We start from the raw sequence: 18,830 nt of genomic DNA, 5'->3' as shown, positions 1-18,830 counted from the left end.
CATTGAAATTGGTTTCTTCTCTATGTGTTCTCCCATTGAGCTGAACAGCCTCACATTGTGGACTAGTTTAGGCTGTACACAGATTTGGACACAAACTTTACTTGGAAATTTTCTTTGACTCTGTACAACCACTTTCTGATATTGGTACTATAGCATTTAGATTTTGTATATGTAGAAATGAGAGGCTGTAAATAACTAAAGACCCTCTATCTAAAAAAGTGGCAGAGAGATAGTACAATGAATAGGACACTTGCCTTGCATGTGATCAACCTGGGATCATTTTCAATTCCCAACATCCCATATGGTTCCCTGAGCCTTGCCAAAAGTAATCCTTGAGAACAGAGCAAGGAGTAAGTGCTGAGCACTGTATGTGGTCCCAAAACAAGGAATAAAGCAAGCAAAAAAGAAAAATAAAGGAAGCAGGAAGGAAAGAAAGAAGGAAGGAAGGTAGGAGGGAGGGAGGGAAGGAGGGAAGGAAGGAAGGAAGGAAGGAAGGAAGGAAGGAAGGAAGGAAGGAAGGAAGGAAGGAAGCAAGGAAGGAAGGAAGGAAGAAAGAAAGAAAGACAGAAACAAAAAACAAAGAAAGAAAGAAAGAAAGATAGAGAGAGAGAGAGACAGAAAGAAAGAAGAAAGAAAGAAAGAAAGAAAGAAAGAAAGAAAGAGAGAGAGAGAGAGAAAGAAAGAAAGAAAGAAAGAAAGAAAGAAAGAAAGAAAGAAAGAAAGAAAGAAAGAAAGAAAGAAAGAAAGAAAGAAAGAAAGAAAGAAAGAAAGAAAGAAAGAAAGAAAGAGAGGGAGGGAGGGAGGAAGGAAGGAAGGAAGAAAGAGAGGGAGGGAGGGAGGAAGGAAGGAAGGAAGAAAGAGAGGGAGGGAGGGAGGAAGGAAGGAAGGAAGAAAGGAGGAGGGAGGAGGGAGGGAAGGAAGGAAGGAAAGGAAGGAGGGAGGGAGGGAAGGAAGGAAGGGAGGAAGAAAGGAAGGAAGGAAGGAAGGAGGGAAGGAAGGAAGGAAGGAAGAAGGAAGGAAGGAAGGTAGGAAGAAAGGAAGGAAGGAAGGAAGGAAGGAAGGAAGGAAGGAAGGAAGGAAGGAAGGAAGGAAGGAAGGAAGGAAGGAGGGAAGGAGGCAGTAATGAAAGATACAAAAACTGAGAGGGGGGAAAAAGAGAGGGAGTGGGGAGTAAAATACCTGCCCCAGAGACAGGCAGGGAGGGGGAAGGGAACTGGGGATATTGGTGGCAGGAAATGTGCACAGGTGAAGAGTAGTGTATATTGAAAGACTAAAACCCAATTAGAAATAACTCTGTAAACACAGTGTTTAATTGAAATAAAGACATAAAAAAAGAAATACAAAGTGAAACCAGAAAAGCTTATTCATAAATTGAAATAAATTGATGCTATTAGTAACTTATAAGCATATATATAAATAAATAAATATATATAAATAATAAAATCAGAAGAAATTTATGACTTACTCTAATTCCAACTTGGAATTATAAATCCAGTTTTAATTCCAAGGTAAGATTTAGTTTCCTAATTTCTGTATCAACATTTCTTTGTTGGTGTCTCCTTAAAGTAACCAGCTTCCCTCAAAAGAAAGTGAATATTTTTTGAACAGGATTTTGAATGAGTTATTTTTAATCTACTTCTAGGTTATCAGTAAAAGCAAAAGAAAGCCCTTGCCTTAAAAAATGTCCATGTCAATAACTGGAGCCCTATTTACAGAGTTCTTGACCTTCAACATCTACATGCTGAAAAATTTTCATCAGTGACTGCACAGTAGATTCATCTAACTTCAAATATTCTGCTCACAACCTAAAAATGCTGACATGGTTTTATGTTTGAGAGTTGGGAATCAGATTTGCAAAAAACAAAACAAAAAAACAACCCCAAAACAAAACAAAACAAAACAAACAAAAGCTTCCAACATGACTATTAAAGAGCCAACATGGAGAATTACTAAAAAAAGAATTTCAACAGAACAAAGAACAATTGGTGACAAATAAATGGGGGGAGGGGGAAAAGTTGGACTGTCTGATCTGCCTATAAAAAAAAAAAAACCTATAGAATAAGAATGAATGGAGTCTCTGTCTCAACCTTGATATGTAGATAACAGGTGCTTGTTATCTAGATCCTTGTTACCTAAAGTTGGGTCAAGACCAGCATCACCAACATCCCCTGCCAGCTTGATAGAATTACAAAACCTCAGCCCTCTCTCAAGATCCCTGGAATCAGTTGACCTTTCTTGACAAAATAATCCAATGATTCATCGACAGGACAAAGATGAAGAAGCTTGATTTATAAGGCTGCAAGTTATAACAAAGTATGGAAAAATCACTGCAATCAGCTATTTCAAAAGACTAAACACTACTTTGGATTATAACTCTTTCAGTAGGCATTTCTTTTTTTTTTTTTTTAAGAGAACTTGCTGACACATATTCTTTTTCTTTTCTTTTTCTTTTTCTTTTTTTTTTTGTATTCCAAAGACTAATTTTTTTTATTTTATTTAAAAACCTTGATTAGGGTGCCTGGCGGTGGAGCTAGAGGTAAGGTGCCTGCCTTGCCTGCACTAGCCTAGGACGGACTGCAGTTCGATCCCCCGGTGTCCCATATGGTCCCCCAAGCCACGAGCGACTTCTGAGCGCATAGCCAGGAGTAACCCCTGAGTGTCACCGGGTGTAGCCCAAAAAACAAAAACAAAAACAAAAAGAAAACCTTGATTACATACATGATTGTGTTTGAGTTTCAGTCATGTAAAGAACACCAACCATCACCAGTGCAAAGTTCCCATCACCAATCTTCCAAATCTCCCTCCTCCCCACCCGACCCCCGCCTGTACTCTAGACAGGCTTTTCATTTCCCTCATACTTTTTTATTATTAGGACAGTTCAAAATGTAGTTATTTCTCTAACTAAACTCATCACACTTTGTAGTGAGCTTACTGAGGTGAGCTGTAATTTCCAGCTCTTTTCTCTTTTGTGTCTGAAAATTATTGTTGCAAGAATGTATTTCATTTTTCTTAAAACCCATAGATGAGTGAGACCATTCTGTCTCTCTCTCTCTCTCTCTCTCTCTGAATAATTTCACTCAGCATAATAGATTCCGTGTATATCCATGTATAAGAAAATTTCATGACTTCATCTCTCCTGACAGCTGCATAATATTCCATTGTGTATATGTACCACAGTTTCTTTAGCCATTCGTCTGTTGAAGGGCATCTTGGTTGTTTCCAGAGTCTTGCTATGGTAAATAGTGCTGCAATGAATATAGGTGTAAGGAAGGGATTTTTGTATTGTATTTTTGTGTTCTTAGGGTATATTCCTAGGAGTGGTATAGCTGGGTCGTATGGGAGCTTGATTTCCAGTTTTTGGAGGAATCTCCATATTGCTTTCCATAAAGGTTGAACTAGACGGCATTCCCACCAGCAGTGGATAAGAGTTCCTTTCTCTCCACATCCCCGCCAACACTGTTTATTCTCATTCTTTGTGATGTGTGCCATTCTCTGAGGTGTAAGGTGGTACCTCATAGTTGTTTTGATTTGCATCTCCCTGATGATTAGTGATGTGGAGCATTTTTTCATGTGTCTTTTGGCCATTTGTATTTCTTCTTTGTCAAAGTGTCTGTTCATTTCTTCTCCCCATTTTTTGATGGAATTAGATGATTTTTTCTTGTAAAGTTCAGTCAGTGCCTTGTATATTTTGGAGATTAGCCCCTTATCTGATGGGTGTTGGGTGAATAGTTTCTCCCACTCAGTGGGGGGCTCTTGTATCTTGGGCGCTATTTTCTTTGAGGTGCAGAAGCTTCTCAGCTTAATATATTCCCATCTGTTAATCTCTGCTTTCACTTGCTAGAAAAGTGCAGTTACCTTCTTGAATATGCCTGTAGTTTCAATGTCCTGGAGTGTTTTGCCTATGTGTTGTTCTATATATCTTATGGTTTCAGGTCTGATATCAAGGTTTTTAATCTATTTGGATTTTACCTTCGTACATGATGTTAGCTGGGGGTCTAAGTTCAATTTTTTGCAAGTGGCTAGCTAGTTGTGCCAACACCACTTGTTGAAGAGGCTTTCTTTGCTCCATTTAGGATTTCTTGCTCCTTTATCTAAAATTAGGTGATTGTATGTCTGAGGAACATTTTCTGAGTATTCAAGTCTATTCCACTGATCTGAGGACCTGTCCTTATTCCAATACCATGCTGTTTTGATAACTATTGCTTTATAGTACAGTTGAAATTTGGCGAAAGTAATTCCTCCCATATTCTTTTCATCAATTAATACTTTAGCTATTCTAGGGTGTTTATTGTTCCAAACAAATTTCAAAAGTGCGTAATCCACATTTTAGAAGAATGTCTTGGGTATCTTTAGAGGGATTGCATTAAATCTGTACAATGCTTTGGGGAGTATTGCCATTTTGGTTATTTTAATCCTGCCAATCTATGAGCAGAATATGTGCTTCCATTTCTGTGTGTCCTCTCTTATTTCTTGGAACAGACTTTTATAGTTTTCTGTGTATAGGTCCGTCACATTTTTAGTCAAGTTGATTCCAAGATATTTGAGTTTGTGTGGCACTATTGTGTATGGGGTTGTTTTCTTTCTTTTTTTATTTTTATTTTTTTTGGTTTTTTGGCCACACCTGTTTGACACTCAGGGGTTACTCCTGGCTATGCGGACCATATGGGATGCCGGGGGATCGAACCAAGGTCTGTCCTAGTGCTTGCAAGGCAGACACCTTACCTATAGCGCCACCTTCCAGGCCTCGGGGTTGTTTTCTTTTCTTTTTCTTTTTTTTTTGGTTTTGGGGCCACACTTGGTGATGCTCAGGGGTTAGTCCTGGCTGTCTGCTCAGAAATAGCTCCTGGCAGGCATGGGGGACCATATGGGACACCGGGACTCGAACCACCCACCTTATGTCCTGGATTGGCTGCTTGCAAGGCAAACACCTCTGTGCTATCTCTCCGGGCCCCAGGGTTGTTTTCTTAATGTCCATTTCTTCCTTATTACTATTGGTGTATAGAAAGGCCATTGATTTTTGTGTGTTAATTTTGTAGCCTGCCACCTTGCTATATGAGACTATTGTTTCTAGAAGCTTTTTGGTAGAGTCCTTAGGGTTTTCTAGGTAGAGTATCATGTCATCTGCAAACAGTGAGAGTTTGACATCTTTCTTGCCTGTGTGGATTCCCTTGATATCTTTTTCTTGCCTAATCGCTATAGCAAGTACTTCCAGTGCTATGTTGAATAGAAGTGGTGAGAGAGGACAGCCTTGTCTTGTGCCAGAATTTAGAGGAAAGGCTTTTAGTTTTTCTCCATTGAGGATAATATTTGCACTGGCTTGTGGTAGATGACCTTAAATATATTGAGAAAGGTTCCTTCATTTCCCATCTTGCTGAGAGTTTTGATCAAGAATGGGTGTTGGACCTTATCAAATGCTTTCTCTGTATCTATTAATATGATCATGTGATTTTTATTTTTATTTTTGTTGATGTAGTGTATGATGTTGATAGATTTATGGATGTTAAACCACCCTTGCATTCCTGGGATGAAACCGACTTGATCATAGTGGATGATCTTTTTAATGAGGCATTGAATCCTATTTGCCAGGATTTTGTTGAGGATCTTTGCATCTGCATTCATCAGCGATATTGATCCGTAATTTTCTTTTTTGGTAGCATCTCTGTCTGGTTTAGGTATCAAGGTGATGTTGGCTGCATAAAAGCTATTTGGAAGTGTTTCTGTTTGTTCAATTTCATGAAAGAGTCTTGCCAGGATTGGTAGTAGTTCCTCTTGAAAAGTTAGAAAGAATTCATTAGGGAATCCATCTGGGCCAGGGCTTTTCTTTTTGGGCAGACATTTGATTACTGTCTTAATTTCATCAATAGTGATGGGGGTGTTTAGATATGCTACATCCTCTTTCTTCAATCCTGGAAGATTATAAGAGTCCAAGAATTTATCCATTTCTTCCAGGTTCCCATTTTTAGTGGCATAGAATTTCTCAAAGTTGTTTCTGATTACCCTTTGAATCTCTGCCATATTAGTAGTGATAAAAAGTCTCCTTTTTCATTCCTAATACAAGTTATCAAATTTCTCTCTCTCTTTCTTTGTTAGTTTTGCCAGTGGTCTATCAATCTTGTTTATTTTTTCAAAGAACCAACTTCTGCTTTCGTTGATATTTTGTTTGATTTTTGAGGTTTCCAATTTGTTGATTTCTGCTCTCAGCTTTGTTATTTCCTTCTGTCTCCCTATTTTTGGGTTTTTCTGTTGAGCACTTTCTATTTCTATTAGCTGTGTCATTAAGCTACTCAGGTAAGCTCCTTCTTCCTTCCTGATGTGTGCTTGCAAAGCTATAATTTTTCCTCTCAGTACTGCTTTTGCTGTGTCCCATAAGTTCTGATAATTTGTGTCTTTATTGTCATTTGTTTCCAGGAAACTTTTGATTTTCTCTTTGATTTCTTCTTAGACCCACTGGTTATTCAGTATGAGGCTGCTTAACTTTCAGGTGTTAAAGTTTTTCTTCTGTGTCCCTTTGGAATTCACAAATAATTTCAGAGCCTTGTGGTCAGCGAAGATAGCCTGCAAAATTTCTATCCTCTTTATAGATGTATGTTTTATGTGCCATCATGTAGTCTATCCTGAATAATGTCACATGTACATTGAAGAAGAATGTGTATCCAGGTTTCTGGGGATGGAGTGTCCTATATATCCACTAGGCCTCTTTCTTCCATTTCTCTCCTCAGGTCTAGTATATTCTTATTTGGTTTCAGTCTGGTTGACCTATCCAGTGTTGACAAAGATGTGTTGAGGTCCCTCACAATTATTGTGTTGCTATTGATATTATTTTTCAGATTTGTCAACAATTGTATTAAATATTTTGCTGGTCCTTCATTTGGTGCATATATGTTTAGGAGAGTTATTTCTTCTTGTTCTACAAATCCCTTGATTAATATAAAATGTCCATCTTTGTCCCTTACAACCTTCCTGAGTATAAAGTTTGCATTATCTAATATTAGTATGGCCACTCCAGCTTTCTTTGGTTGTTGTTTGCTTGGATAATTTTTCTACAGCCTTTTAGTATGAATCTATGTTTTTTCTGATTCTTCAGGTGCGTTTCTTGTAGGCAGCAGAAGGTTGGATTGAGTTTTTTGATTTAGTTAGTTACTCTGTGTCTCTTAGCTGGTGCATTTAGTTTATTGACATTGAGAGAAAGAATTGTCCTGGGATTTAATGTCATCTTTATATTGAAATTTGGTGTGTCTTTTGGTTAGTCTTGTCTTAAATTAGGTCTTTCAGTTTTTCTCTTAAGACTGGTTTGGAGTCTGTAAAGTTTCTGAGCTCTTGTTTGTCTATGAACCATGTATTCTTCCATCAAACCAGAAAGTGAGTTTTTCTGGGTACAGTATTCTAGGTGAAACATTCATTTCATTTAGTCTTGTCACAATATCCACCACTGCTTTCTGCCCTTGAGTGTTTCTGATGACAGGTCTGCTGTAAATCTCAAGGATGCTTTCTTGAATGTATTTTCCCTTTTTGATCTTGCTCTTTTCAAAATTTAGTCTCTATCTGTGGGATTCGTCATTGTGACTAGGATGTGTCTTGGGATATTTTTTCTGGAGTCTCTTTTGGTTGGTAATCTTCGAGTATGCAGGATTTGATCACATATATTCTTTAGCTCAGGAAGTTTCTCTTTAATGATGTGCTTGACCATTGATTCTTCCTGGAAATTTTCTTCCTGGGTCTCTCGGACTCCAATGATTTTTAAGTTGTTTCTGTTGAGCTTATCATAGACTTGTATTTTCATCTGTTCCTATTCTTTGACTAATTTTTTCACTGTCTGTTCATTTGTTTTAATTTTTTTCCAATCTCTTCCGCTGTATGGAATTTTTATTTATCTCATCTTCCACAGCACCAATCTATTCTCAGCTTCTGTTACCCTGTCCCAGAGCTTATCCATTTTTCATTCACTTTGTTTATGAGTTTTTCAGGCCTGTTAGTTGACATGTTATTTCAGTTTGGATTTTTGTGATTTCTGTCTTCATATTTTCTTGGTTCTTATTAGTGTTCTGTTCAACTCGATCCATGGTTTCTTTGGTTTCTTTGAGCATCTTTTATATTGCTTGTCTAAAGTCCTTATCTGAGAGGTTGATTTGTTGGTTGGTCATTATCTGGTCATCAGAATGGTCAATTTCATTCCCTATGTCTGATGTTGGCCTGCGTTGTCTCCCGATTGTCACACTTGTATTGTGGGTTTTTCTACGTGTTGTGGTGGTATTCATTGGCTAAATGATGTAGGCAGCCACACTCCTCTGGCTCCACCCTTTCTGGGTGGGTCGACTTGCCTCCAAGGGAGGGGAGTCCTCTGTGGATGAAACCTCACACAGGATCAAATCTTAGGCCCAAGCATGCAGCAGAGAAGATAGTCCGGAGAGAAATGCTGGGCTTCTGTGATCCATTACAGTTCTTAGTGTGATTTTTTTTTCTTGTAGTGATGGTGTTCTTTCCTTAGAAAGAGCGCACAGCTGCCTTGTGAAAAGGAGCTGGAGCCTCTTTTCAGTCCACTCCCAAGAGGTTCATGTGACAGGACAGTAGACAGACACACACAGGCAGCACTCACAATTTTTCACAGTCTGGCCCCACTGGGCAGGCGTAGTTTCGTAGATTTTCCCATCCTGACGTCCAGTAGGCATTTCTTAATAGTGACTCTTGATTCTTTATACTTTCTTAGAAATTCCTTTTCTGTCAGAAGAGCCATTTTCACTGTAGTCCAGGGCACACTGAGAAGAGTGCAGCTGTGAATCAGATGGATGGATCAGGGATGGTCTCCTCTCTGACTCAGGGGAGTATTTTTAACGCGGGTCAATGTGACCTGAGAAGTTTCTTTTAGTTCCATCACACACATATAAAATACCACCACATTGCAAAGGACACAATGGAAAATCCATGCAGAGCCTCAAGACACTCAGTGAGTGAATATGGTAGTTCTGAAGATCCAACTAGTATCAATCACCTATTTATCCTCTCTAATAGGAACTTTTTAGTCTTGAAAGAAATGGTGAGATAAAATTAAAAAAATTGGTAAAATGAGTACCTTATCACAAATACTTTACCCAGTCAGATTTTCAGTCAGATTTGAAGGAAGTATACACAGTTTCAAGAAAAACAACAGCTCAGAAACTTTCTAGACTCAAAACAAATCTTAAAAGAAGGATGTAAAGATCTACTTTAAGGAAAGATAAACCCAACAAACACACCAAACTTCTACAAAAAGATGGCACCAAATCCCAAATCAATCATCTCTCTCAACAGCAATGGACTAGATGCACCAATTAAAAATATACAGAATAACATCATGAATCATAAAAATGAATCCAATAATCTACTGCCTGAAAGAAACATATTTGAAGTGTTAATGCAAACACAGACTCAAAGTCAAAGGCTGGAAAACAATCCTTCAAGCAAAAAATTTTTTTCCAAAAGGCTGGGGTGGCAAAAATAATATCAGATGACATAGACTTTAGGCTTATAGTGGTTAGAAATGACAGATTGTAATTTCTTAAAAATCAAGGTATATGAACATCAGGAAGAAATCATATTTCTAAAATATATGCACCCAATGAGGAGCCAGCAAAATACTTGACACAAAAGCTAAAAGAGTTGAAGAAAGGCATCAATAATAATACAATAGTAATTGGTGACTTCAGTACCATTTTCGTACCTCTTGATAGATTAACCAGGCTAAAACTCACACACAAAAAAAAATATATATACACATATATATGTATATATGTATATATCTTTAACTACAAAGGGGAAATTATACTAGAGAGATCTTACAGATCCTAGAAGATCATGTACAACTGGAACCACAAAAACATTCATCCATAAAATCAAGAGTTTAGAAATTGTGTCAACTATTTCTCAGTTCATAATTTATTAAAAATAAAAAATAATTACAAACAGAAATGGAGAAATAAATTTAATATATGGAAGTTAAATAGGTCCCTACTGAACAACCAGTAGTCAGAGAAGAAGATAAAGAGAATGAATACACAGATTATCAGAAGTTGTGAGATACAGAAAAATTAGTATTAAGAGAAAAACTTATAGTTTTGCAAACATTCACCAGGAAGAAAGAAAGGGCCTACATGAATGTCTTTATGGCACAATTTAAGAAATTGATAAAAGACCAACAAAGTGAACTGAAAATAGGTATGAGAAAGAACATAATAAAATTTAGAGCAAAATTTATTGAATTGGACACCCAAAAACAATCTAATTGATCAAGAAAAGTAAGAATTGGTTCTTTGAAAATAAATAAGATTGATTATACCCTCAGAGGGATAGCAGAGTGCTAGAGCATTTGCCTTGCACATGGCTGATTCGGAATAAAACAGGATTCAATTTCCAGAAGCCCGTTGATTCCCAAAGTCTGCTAGGAGTTATTTCTGAGCAGAGAGCCTAAATACCTTCAGTTGTGGGCCAAAAAACAACAAAAACAACAACAACAAGAACGACAACTATAGATTGATTAATTAATAGCAAGACTATCAATAAAAGAATAAAGCTTATAAATTGAATCAGAAATAAAAAGGGATGTCACTAGAGATACTACAGAAATTCAAAGGGTAATCAGAGATTACTTTGAGGAGTTTTACACCACAAAACAAGAGAACCTAGAAGAAATGGATAAATTATTGGACTCCTACAATATTCTAAGTTTAAACTAAGATGATCTAGAATACTTGAACAGACCTATTACTATGAAGAAAATTGAAATGGTCATCAAAAGGCTTCACAAAAACAAAATTTTAGGCCTAGATAATTCACTAGTGAGTTAAAAAAAAAGCCTTAAAGATGATGTATTTACTCCTATACTTTCCCAGGCTCTTCCAGGAAATTGAAGAAACAGGCACACTCCCAAACAGTTTCTATGAAGTGAACATCACTTAGATACCAAAAGCATACAGAGACACCGAGAGAGAGAGAGAGAGAGAGAGAGAGAGAGGCAGAGAGAGAGAGGCAGATACCTTGATGAACAAAAATCAAAGATCCTCAACAAAATACTAGCAAATAGAATCCAACAGCTTAACAAAAAATTTATACACCATCACCAAGTAGGATTCATTCCAGAGATTCATGATGGTTTAACACATGCTAGTCAAACAATATGATATACCATATCAAAAAAATAAAATATGAAAATCATATAATCATATCAGTAGATGCAGTGAAAGCATTTAACATTATCAATAAATTATTCATAATAAAAACTCTCAACAAGATGGAAATTTAAGGAACTTTCTTCAATATAGTCAATGCCATTCACCACAAGGCTGTGGAAAAAGTATACTCAATGGGGAAAAACTAAAAGCCTTTTCTCTAAGATTCAACATAAGACAATGTTGCCCACTCTCACCACTTCTATTCAAAATAGTCTGGGAATACTTACCATAGCAACCAAGCCAAAAAATATATCAAGGTCATCCAGATAGGAAAGGAAGAAGTCAAGCTCTCATTACTTGCAGATGACATGATACCATATTTATAATACCTACCAAAAGAAAAACTTCTAAAAAATAGCTTCTAGAAACAATAAATTTGTATAGTAAAGTAGAAGACTACCAAATTAATATGTAAACCCCATGGTTTTTCTATAAAAATAGTAGAATAGAAGAGAGATCTATTTAAAAAATCCCATTATCATTTGTACCCCAGAAAATCAAGTATTTTAGAGTCAACTAAAAAGGTGAAAGACTATAGGAAAACAAACTACAAAACACTGCTTCAAGAAGTAAAAGAGAACAAAAGGAAATGGAGACATATACCCTGCTCATGAATTGGAAGGATCAATATAATTAAAATAATAATACTTCCCAAAGCATTGTTGAGATTTAGTACAGTCTCTATGAGGATATGCATGGCATTTTTGTTTGTTTTGGGCCACACTCATGATGCTTGGCGGTTGTCCTGGCTCTGTTCTCAGAAAATACTTCTGGCAGGCTTGGGGTACCATATAGGATGCCGGATATAAAACCTGGGTTGGCAGCATGCAAGGCAATGCCTTACCCACTGTGCTATCGCTTCTGCACCTTATGACATTGTGTTTTCAATGTTAACGTTGAAAACCAGAATGGTTTTGCATCTCTAAGGTTTCTGAGCTGTTGCTTATCCATGAAGATATGTATCCTTCCTTTAAACCTGAAAGTGAGTCTGCTGGGTGCAGCATTCTAGGCAAAGCATTCATTTCATTCAGTCTTGTCACAATCACCTACCACTGTCTTCTGGCCTTGAGAGTTCCTTGTGACATGTCTGCTGTAAATCTTATGGATGCTCCTTTGAAAGTAATTTCCCTTTTTGATCTTCATGTTTTCAGTATTCTATCTCTATCTGTAGAATTTGTCATTGTGACTAGGATGTGCCTTGGGGTGTTTTTCTTCGGGTCTCTTTTAGCTGGTACTCTTTGGGCATGCAGATTTGATTGCATGTAGTTTTTAGCTCTGGGTTTTTCTCTGTGATGATGTCTTTGACAGTTAATTCTTTCTGGGGATTCCCTTTCTATGCCTCTAGGACTCCAATAATTTATATGTTGTTTCTGCTGAGTTTATCAAAGACGTCTATTTTCATCTGTTCACATTCTTTGTGTACTTTTTCCATTGTCTGATCATTTGCCTTAAGGTTCTTTTTTGATCTTTTCTGCTGTATGAAATTCTGTATTTCATCTTCCAGTTCACTGATTCTGTCCTTAGCTGCTGTTTCCCTACTGGAGAGGCTTTCCATTGAGGTTTTCAGTTTAACTACCATGTTTTTTAGATCTGTTATTTTATTTTGAAGTTTTCTGATTTCTATCTTTGTGCTATGTTCCACTAGAGTTATGTTTTCTTTGATTTCCATCTCCTCGTCTCTATTCTTAACTTTTTGTTTGAGAGATTATTTATATTGTTTATATATTTTTGGTCATAAGAGCTATAATCTTCATTCTCTGTGCATAGTGTTGCCTGTGAGGTTTCCCCATTGTCACACTTGTAGTGTGATTTTTTTCCTGCGTGTTATGGTGGGGTTCATTAGTTAAAAAGCGCAGAGCCATCAAGTAGGCTTCATCCCAGGAAAGAAAGGATGGTTTAACATCTGTAAATCTAACAACATCATACACAACATCAACTACAAGAAAAAAATCACATGATCATATCAATAGATGCAGAGAAAGCATTTGATAAGGTCCAACACCCATTCTTGATCAAAACTCTCAGCAAGATGGGAATAAAAGGAACCTTTTTCAATATATTTAAGGCCATCTACCACAAGCCAGTGGCAAATATTATCCTCAATGGAGAAAAAACTAAAAGCCTTCCCTCTAAATTCTGGCACAAGACAAGGCTCTCTGCTCTCACCACGCCTATTAAACATAGCACTGGAAGTACTTGCTATAGCGATTAGGCAAGAAAAACATATCAAGAAAATCCAGATAGGCAAGAAAGAAATCAAGTTGTCGCTGTTTGCAGATGACATGATACTCTACTTAGAAAACCCTAAAGACTCTATCAAAAAGATTCTAGAAACAATAGACTCATATAGCAAGGTGGCAGGCTACAAAATTAACACACAAAAATCAATGGCCTTTCTATACACCAATAGTAATAAGGAAGAAATGAACATTAAGAAAACAACCCCATTCACAATAGTGCCACATAAACTCAAATATCTTGGAATCAACTTGACTAAAAATGTGAAGGACCTATACAAAGAAAACTATAAAACTCTGCTCCAAGAAATAAGAGAGGATACACGGAAATGGAAACACATACCCTACTCATGGATTGGCAGGATTAACATAATCAAAATGGCAATACTCTCCAAAGCATTGTACAGATTTAATGCGATCCCTCTAAAGATATCCATGACATTCTTCAAAGAAGTGGATCAGGCACTTTTGAAATTTATTTGGAACAATTAACACCCTCGAATAGCTAAAGCAATCACTGGGAAAAAGAATATGGGAGGAATTACTTTCCCCAACTTTAAACTTTACTACAAAACAATAGTTATCAAAACAACATGGTATTAAAATAAATACAGGCCCTCAGATCAGTGGAATGGACTTGAATACTCCGAGAATATTCCCCAGACATACAATCACCTAATTTTCAATAAAGGAGCAAGAAATCCTAAATGAGCAAAGAAAGCCTCTTCAACAAGTGGTGTTGGCACAACTGGCTAGCCACTTGCAAAAAATTGAACATAAACCCCCAGTTAACATCATGTACGAAGGTAAAATCCAAATGGATTAAAGACCTCAATATCAGACTCGAAACCATAAGATATATAGAACAACATGTAGGCAAAACACTCTAGGACATTGAGACTACAGGCATATTCAAGGAGGAAACTGCAATCTTCAAGCAAGTAAAAGCAGAGATTAACAGATGGAAATATATTAAGTTGAGAAGCTTCTGCACCTCAAAAGAAATAGTGCCCAGGATGCAAGAGCCACCCACTGAGTGGGAGAAACTATTCACCCAATACCCATCAGATAAGGGGCTAATTTCCAAAATATACAAGGCACTGACAGAAATTTACAAGAAAAAAAACACCTAATCCCATCAGAAAATGGGGAGAAGAAATGAACAGACACTTTGACAAAGAAGAAATACAAATGGCCAAAAGACACATGAAAAAATGCTCCACATCACTAATCATCAGGGAGATGCAAATCAGAACAACTATGAGGTACCACCTCACACCACAGAGATTGGCACATATCACAAAGAATGAGAATAAACAGTGTTGGCAGGGATGTGGAGAGAAAGGAACTCTTATCCACTGCTGGTGGGAATGCCGTCTAGTTCAACCTTTATGGAAAGCGATATGGAGATTCCTCCAAAAACTGGAAATCGAGCTCCCATATGATCCAGCTATACCACTCCTAGGAATATACCCTAGAAAAATACAAAATATAAAAATACAATACAAAAATCCCTTCCTTACACCTATATTAATTGCAGCACTATTTACTATAGCAAGTCTCTGGAAACAACCAAGATGCCCTTCAACAGACGAATGGCTAAAGAAACAGTGGTACATATACACAATGGAATATTGTACAGCTATCAGGGAGATGAAGTTATGAAATTTTCCTATAAATGGATGTACATGGAATCTATTATGCTGAGTGAAATAAGTCAGAAAGAGAGAGAAAAACGCAGAATGGTCACACTCATCTATGGGTTTTAAGAAAAAATGAAAGACATTCTTGCAATAATAATTTTTAGACACAAAAGGGAAAAGAGCTGGAAGTTACAGCTGACCACATGAAGCTCACCACAAACAGGGATGAGTTCATTAGATAAATAGCTACATTTTGAACTATCCTAATAATGAGAATATTTGAGGGAAATATAAAGTCTGTGTAGAGTACAGGCGGGGGTTGGGTGAGAGGCGGGAGATTTGGAACATTGGTGATGGGAATGTTTCACTGGTGATGGGTGGTGTTCTATATATGACTGAAACCCAAACACAATCATGTATGTAAATAGGTGTTTAAATAAATATATATATATAAATCACAGAGCCATGAAGCGAAGCAGATCCTCTCTTCTGGATTCTGTAGGAGACAGTTTTTGCTAGGCCTTTCTTGGCTCTCTTAGGAGTGTTCAGGATACAGAAGAGTAGAGAAGCACGCAAAGATGACAGGTCCCCTCAGTCTCTCCCATTTGGTAATCTCACTGCAGAGGCATAACCCTCCTGCCTGCCTTCATAGAGAAAGGATTTGTCTTTCTGCTGGGGTATCTTTAGTAGCCGGTTTTCTCTCAGTCAGTCTTTCTTCGCCTTTCTCCTCAGGTGCCTCTAGGAGACTGATTTTGTTGGGCCCTTCTTGGCCCTGTCAGGAGACTTTCAGGAGAAAGAAGAGTAGAGAAACATGCAAAGACAACAGGTCCCCTCAGTCCTTCCCATTTGGTAATCTCACCAATGGGGTAGAACCCTCCCACCTGCCATCACAGACAAAGGATCTGCCTTTGTGCCTGGGCACCTCTAGTCCCAAATCATTATTTATTAGGGAGATACAAATCAAAACAACAATGAGAAATTACTTCTCATCACAGAGACTGGCACACATCACAAAAAACAAAAATATCCAGATGCTCAGATACTGAGAGTAAGATATCCTCATTCATTTCTGATGGGAATGTCAAATTTTTCCAGCCTCTTTGGAAAACATCATGGATTTTTCTCTAAAACTACAAATTAAGTCTTTATATGACCGAACAACAATACTCCTAGTATTATACCATAGAGTCACAAAACGCCTTGCAGAAAAGCCCTCCGTATTCTTTTGTTCATTGCAGCCCTGTGTACAATAATCAGAATATGGAAATATCCCAAGTACTTGAAAACAGATGAGTGGATAAAGAATTAGTGGTACATCTCCACAATGGAATACTATGCAACTGTTAGGAAAAATGAAGTAATAAAATTTGCTTATACATGAGTGAATATGGAGACTATTATTCTGAGAGAAATGAGTCATAGGGAAAGAAATAGACAGAATTATTGGACTCATTTGTGAAATATAAAAAGAAAGTATAGTATCATAATAATAACCAGAGACAAGAGAGCTGTAGGCCAGCAGGAGGACCAATCAATGGTAGGAAGCTTGCCACATTAACAGGCATTAGTTAGGGCAGAGAAGAGATCATTATGAAAATGATAGTTGGAAATGATCACTTTGGACAAGAATTAGGTACTGAAAGGAGATAAAATGATACACATGATATTTCTTAAGTAACAATACTACAAGTCACATTGTCTATAAGGAAGAAAAAAGGAAGAATGGAAGACAAACAGAGACAGAAAAAAAAACATTCTTCCACAGAGGTGGACAAGGGAGAGGGCAGGGGAGGTTGGGATGCAAACTAGGAGGAACACTGGTGGTGAGAAATGTGTATCTATGAAAGATATTTTGCATTGTCTGACTAAATCTCAACCATGAACAACTTGGCAACTTTGAAAAAAAAAAACAACCATGTCTTAAGAACAACCTTTTGACCAGTGTTTAAATAAATAAAATAATTAATAAAAAAAATTATTTTCCTGACATTAAATGGTGTTGGCCTACATCATCTAGCTTTCCTTTTTATTCTGGTTGCAAGTGTGTTCAAGGCTGGTGGTAGTTTATCCAATTAGTTAGACTTGCCTTCAACATACTGTATTTATAACAACTTATTATTTCATTGCTTACTCTATAATAGCCATTATATTATTCCTTATTTCATTGACACTAGAACTAGGTCATTTTAGAATAATAATGATAATAATAAATAATAAATGCTAAATAAATATAAGCAATGCATTTTTGTGAGGAAGTATATGTAAAAATACAACTAAATTTTAAATATGGTAGAAGAAATTTGATTCCTATCTCCAGAGAAAATGACTACTATGATAAATGAAAAAATAATGGTAAAATCTGGTCATACTCATGAATAGCACCACTTTCTGAACCTTTAATATGCTATCTATAAAATGGACATAATAATATGAAGCCAACCTCAGAAGATTGCATTGAGAACTCAAAGAAGAAATATTCCTTTTTGTTTGTTTGGTTTTTTTTTTTTTTTTTTTTTTTTTTTTTTTTTTTTTTTTGCGTTTTTGCCTACATCTGGTGATACTCAGGGTTTTTCCTTGGTTCTGCACTATGTCAGAGCTCAGAGGACCATATGTGATACTGGAGGTAAAACCTGAGTTAGCTGTGTGCAAACCAATTTTCCCACACACTGTTCTATCTCTAGCTCTCAAAAAAAAAAAATCTGAAAAGTGATATTTTAAAAACTGGAAAAATTCACCTAAAATAAGTTATTATTGTTTTATTAAACCCAAACTGGAAAATACTTGCTAGGGAAGACAATTCTATCCTCTTGAACTATGCCTAGTCTTTAAATTTAATTTAATCTTTAAAATTTTAAAACTCTGATCTGACTCATAGTGTTAGTTTATATATATATATATATATATATATATATATATATATATATATATATATATATATAAGTTGTTTAGTAAATTGAAAACAGAGTGCTTGTTTAGTAAATTGGAAATAGAGTGGATATTTGCTATTTTCTATGTAACATTTCATTTCTCACTTTTTTTTCATAACTGAAATGGAATATATTTTGCGCATTATTTTAAAATTTATTTTCCAGTTATCTGGAGAAAAAAACAAACATACATCTCTTTTTCTCTTTCTATTTTACATATGTAAATATTTACATCTGCACCTCATACATATGTAAATTAACATCTAGCAAGTCTTCCACCAAAGAAAATATCTGTAGGATATTTCAAAGCATGAAGTATAAGTTTATACTCATTAGCCCCTGAGAATTAACCATCTGGCACATGACATCCATACTGATTTGGAAGAAAAATAGGCCCTTTTCAACAAACCACTTTCCATCAATATGCATAACAGCTATTAATAGAATGTGCTATGTTAGGTTGAAAGACAAGGAAATAAGATCTGGGGCATAGAAACAAGTCACCCTTAAAAGTTATTAGAGTCCCTATGACAATGATAAAAGACTGCACTAAAACCTTTGCCTAACCAAAGATTCGACCACAAATAAGACAGTAGAAAAAGAGTTTCCACTCATAGGCATCTAAGTTTACCTATTTAATCTATATACTATATCTATTGTAATAGCTTTTTACTTCCTGATTTTGTAAACCGGTAAAAGTCTTCTAGAGCTTAATAAGAATTCCTTTAACCCAAAAGCCTAACTTCGGAAATGATGCTTCCCTGAATGAACCAATAAGGCACCTGTTTTAATATGTAGTCCAAGTTCATTTAAATCTTTGGA

The sequence above is a fragment of the Suncus etruscus genome, chromosome 4 (genome assembly GCF_024139225.1).
Source record: "Suncus etruscus isolate mSunEtr1 chromosome 4, mSunEtr1.pri.cur, whole genome shotgun sequence".
Classification (NCBI taxonomy): domain Eukaryota; kingdom Metazoa; phylum Chordata; class Mammalia; order Eulipotyphla; family Soricidae; genus Suncus; species Suncus etruscus.
The sequence above is the reverse complement of the archived record's forward strand: the minus strand, read 5'-3'. Positions refer to the sequence as shown.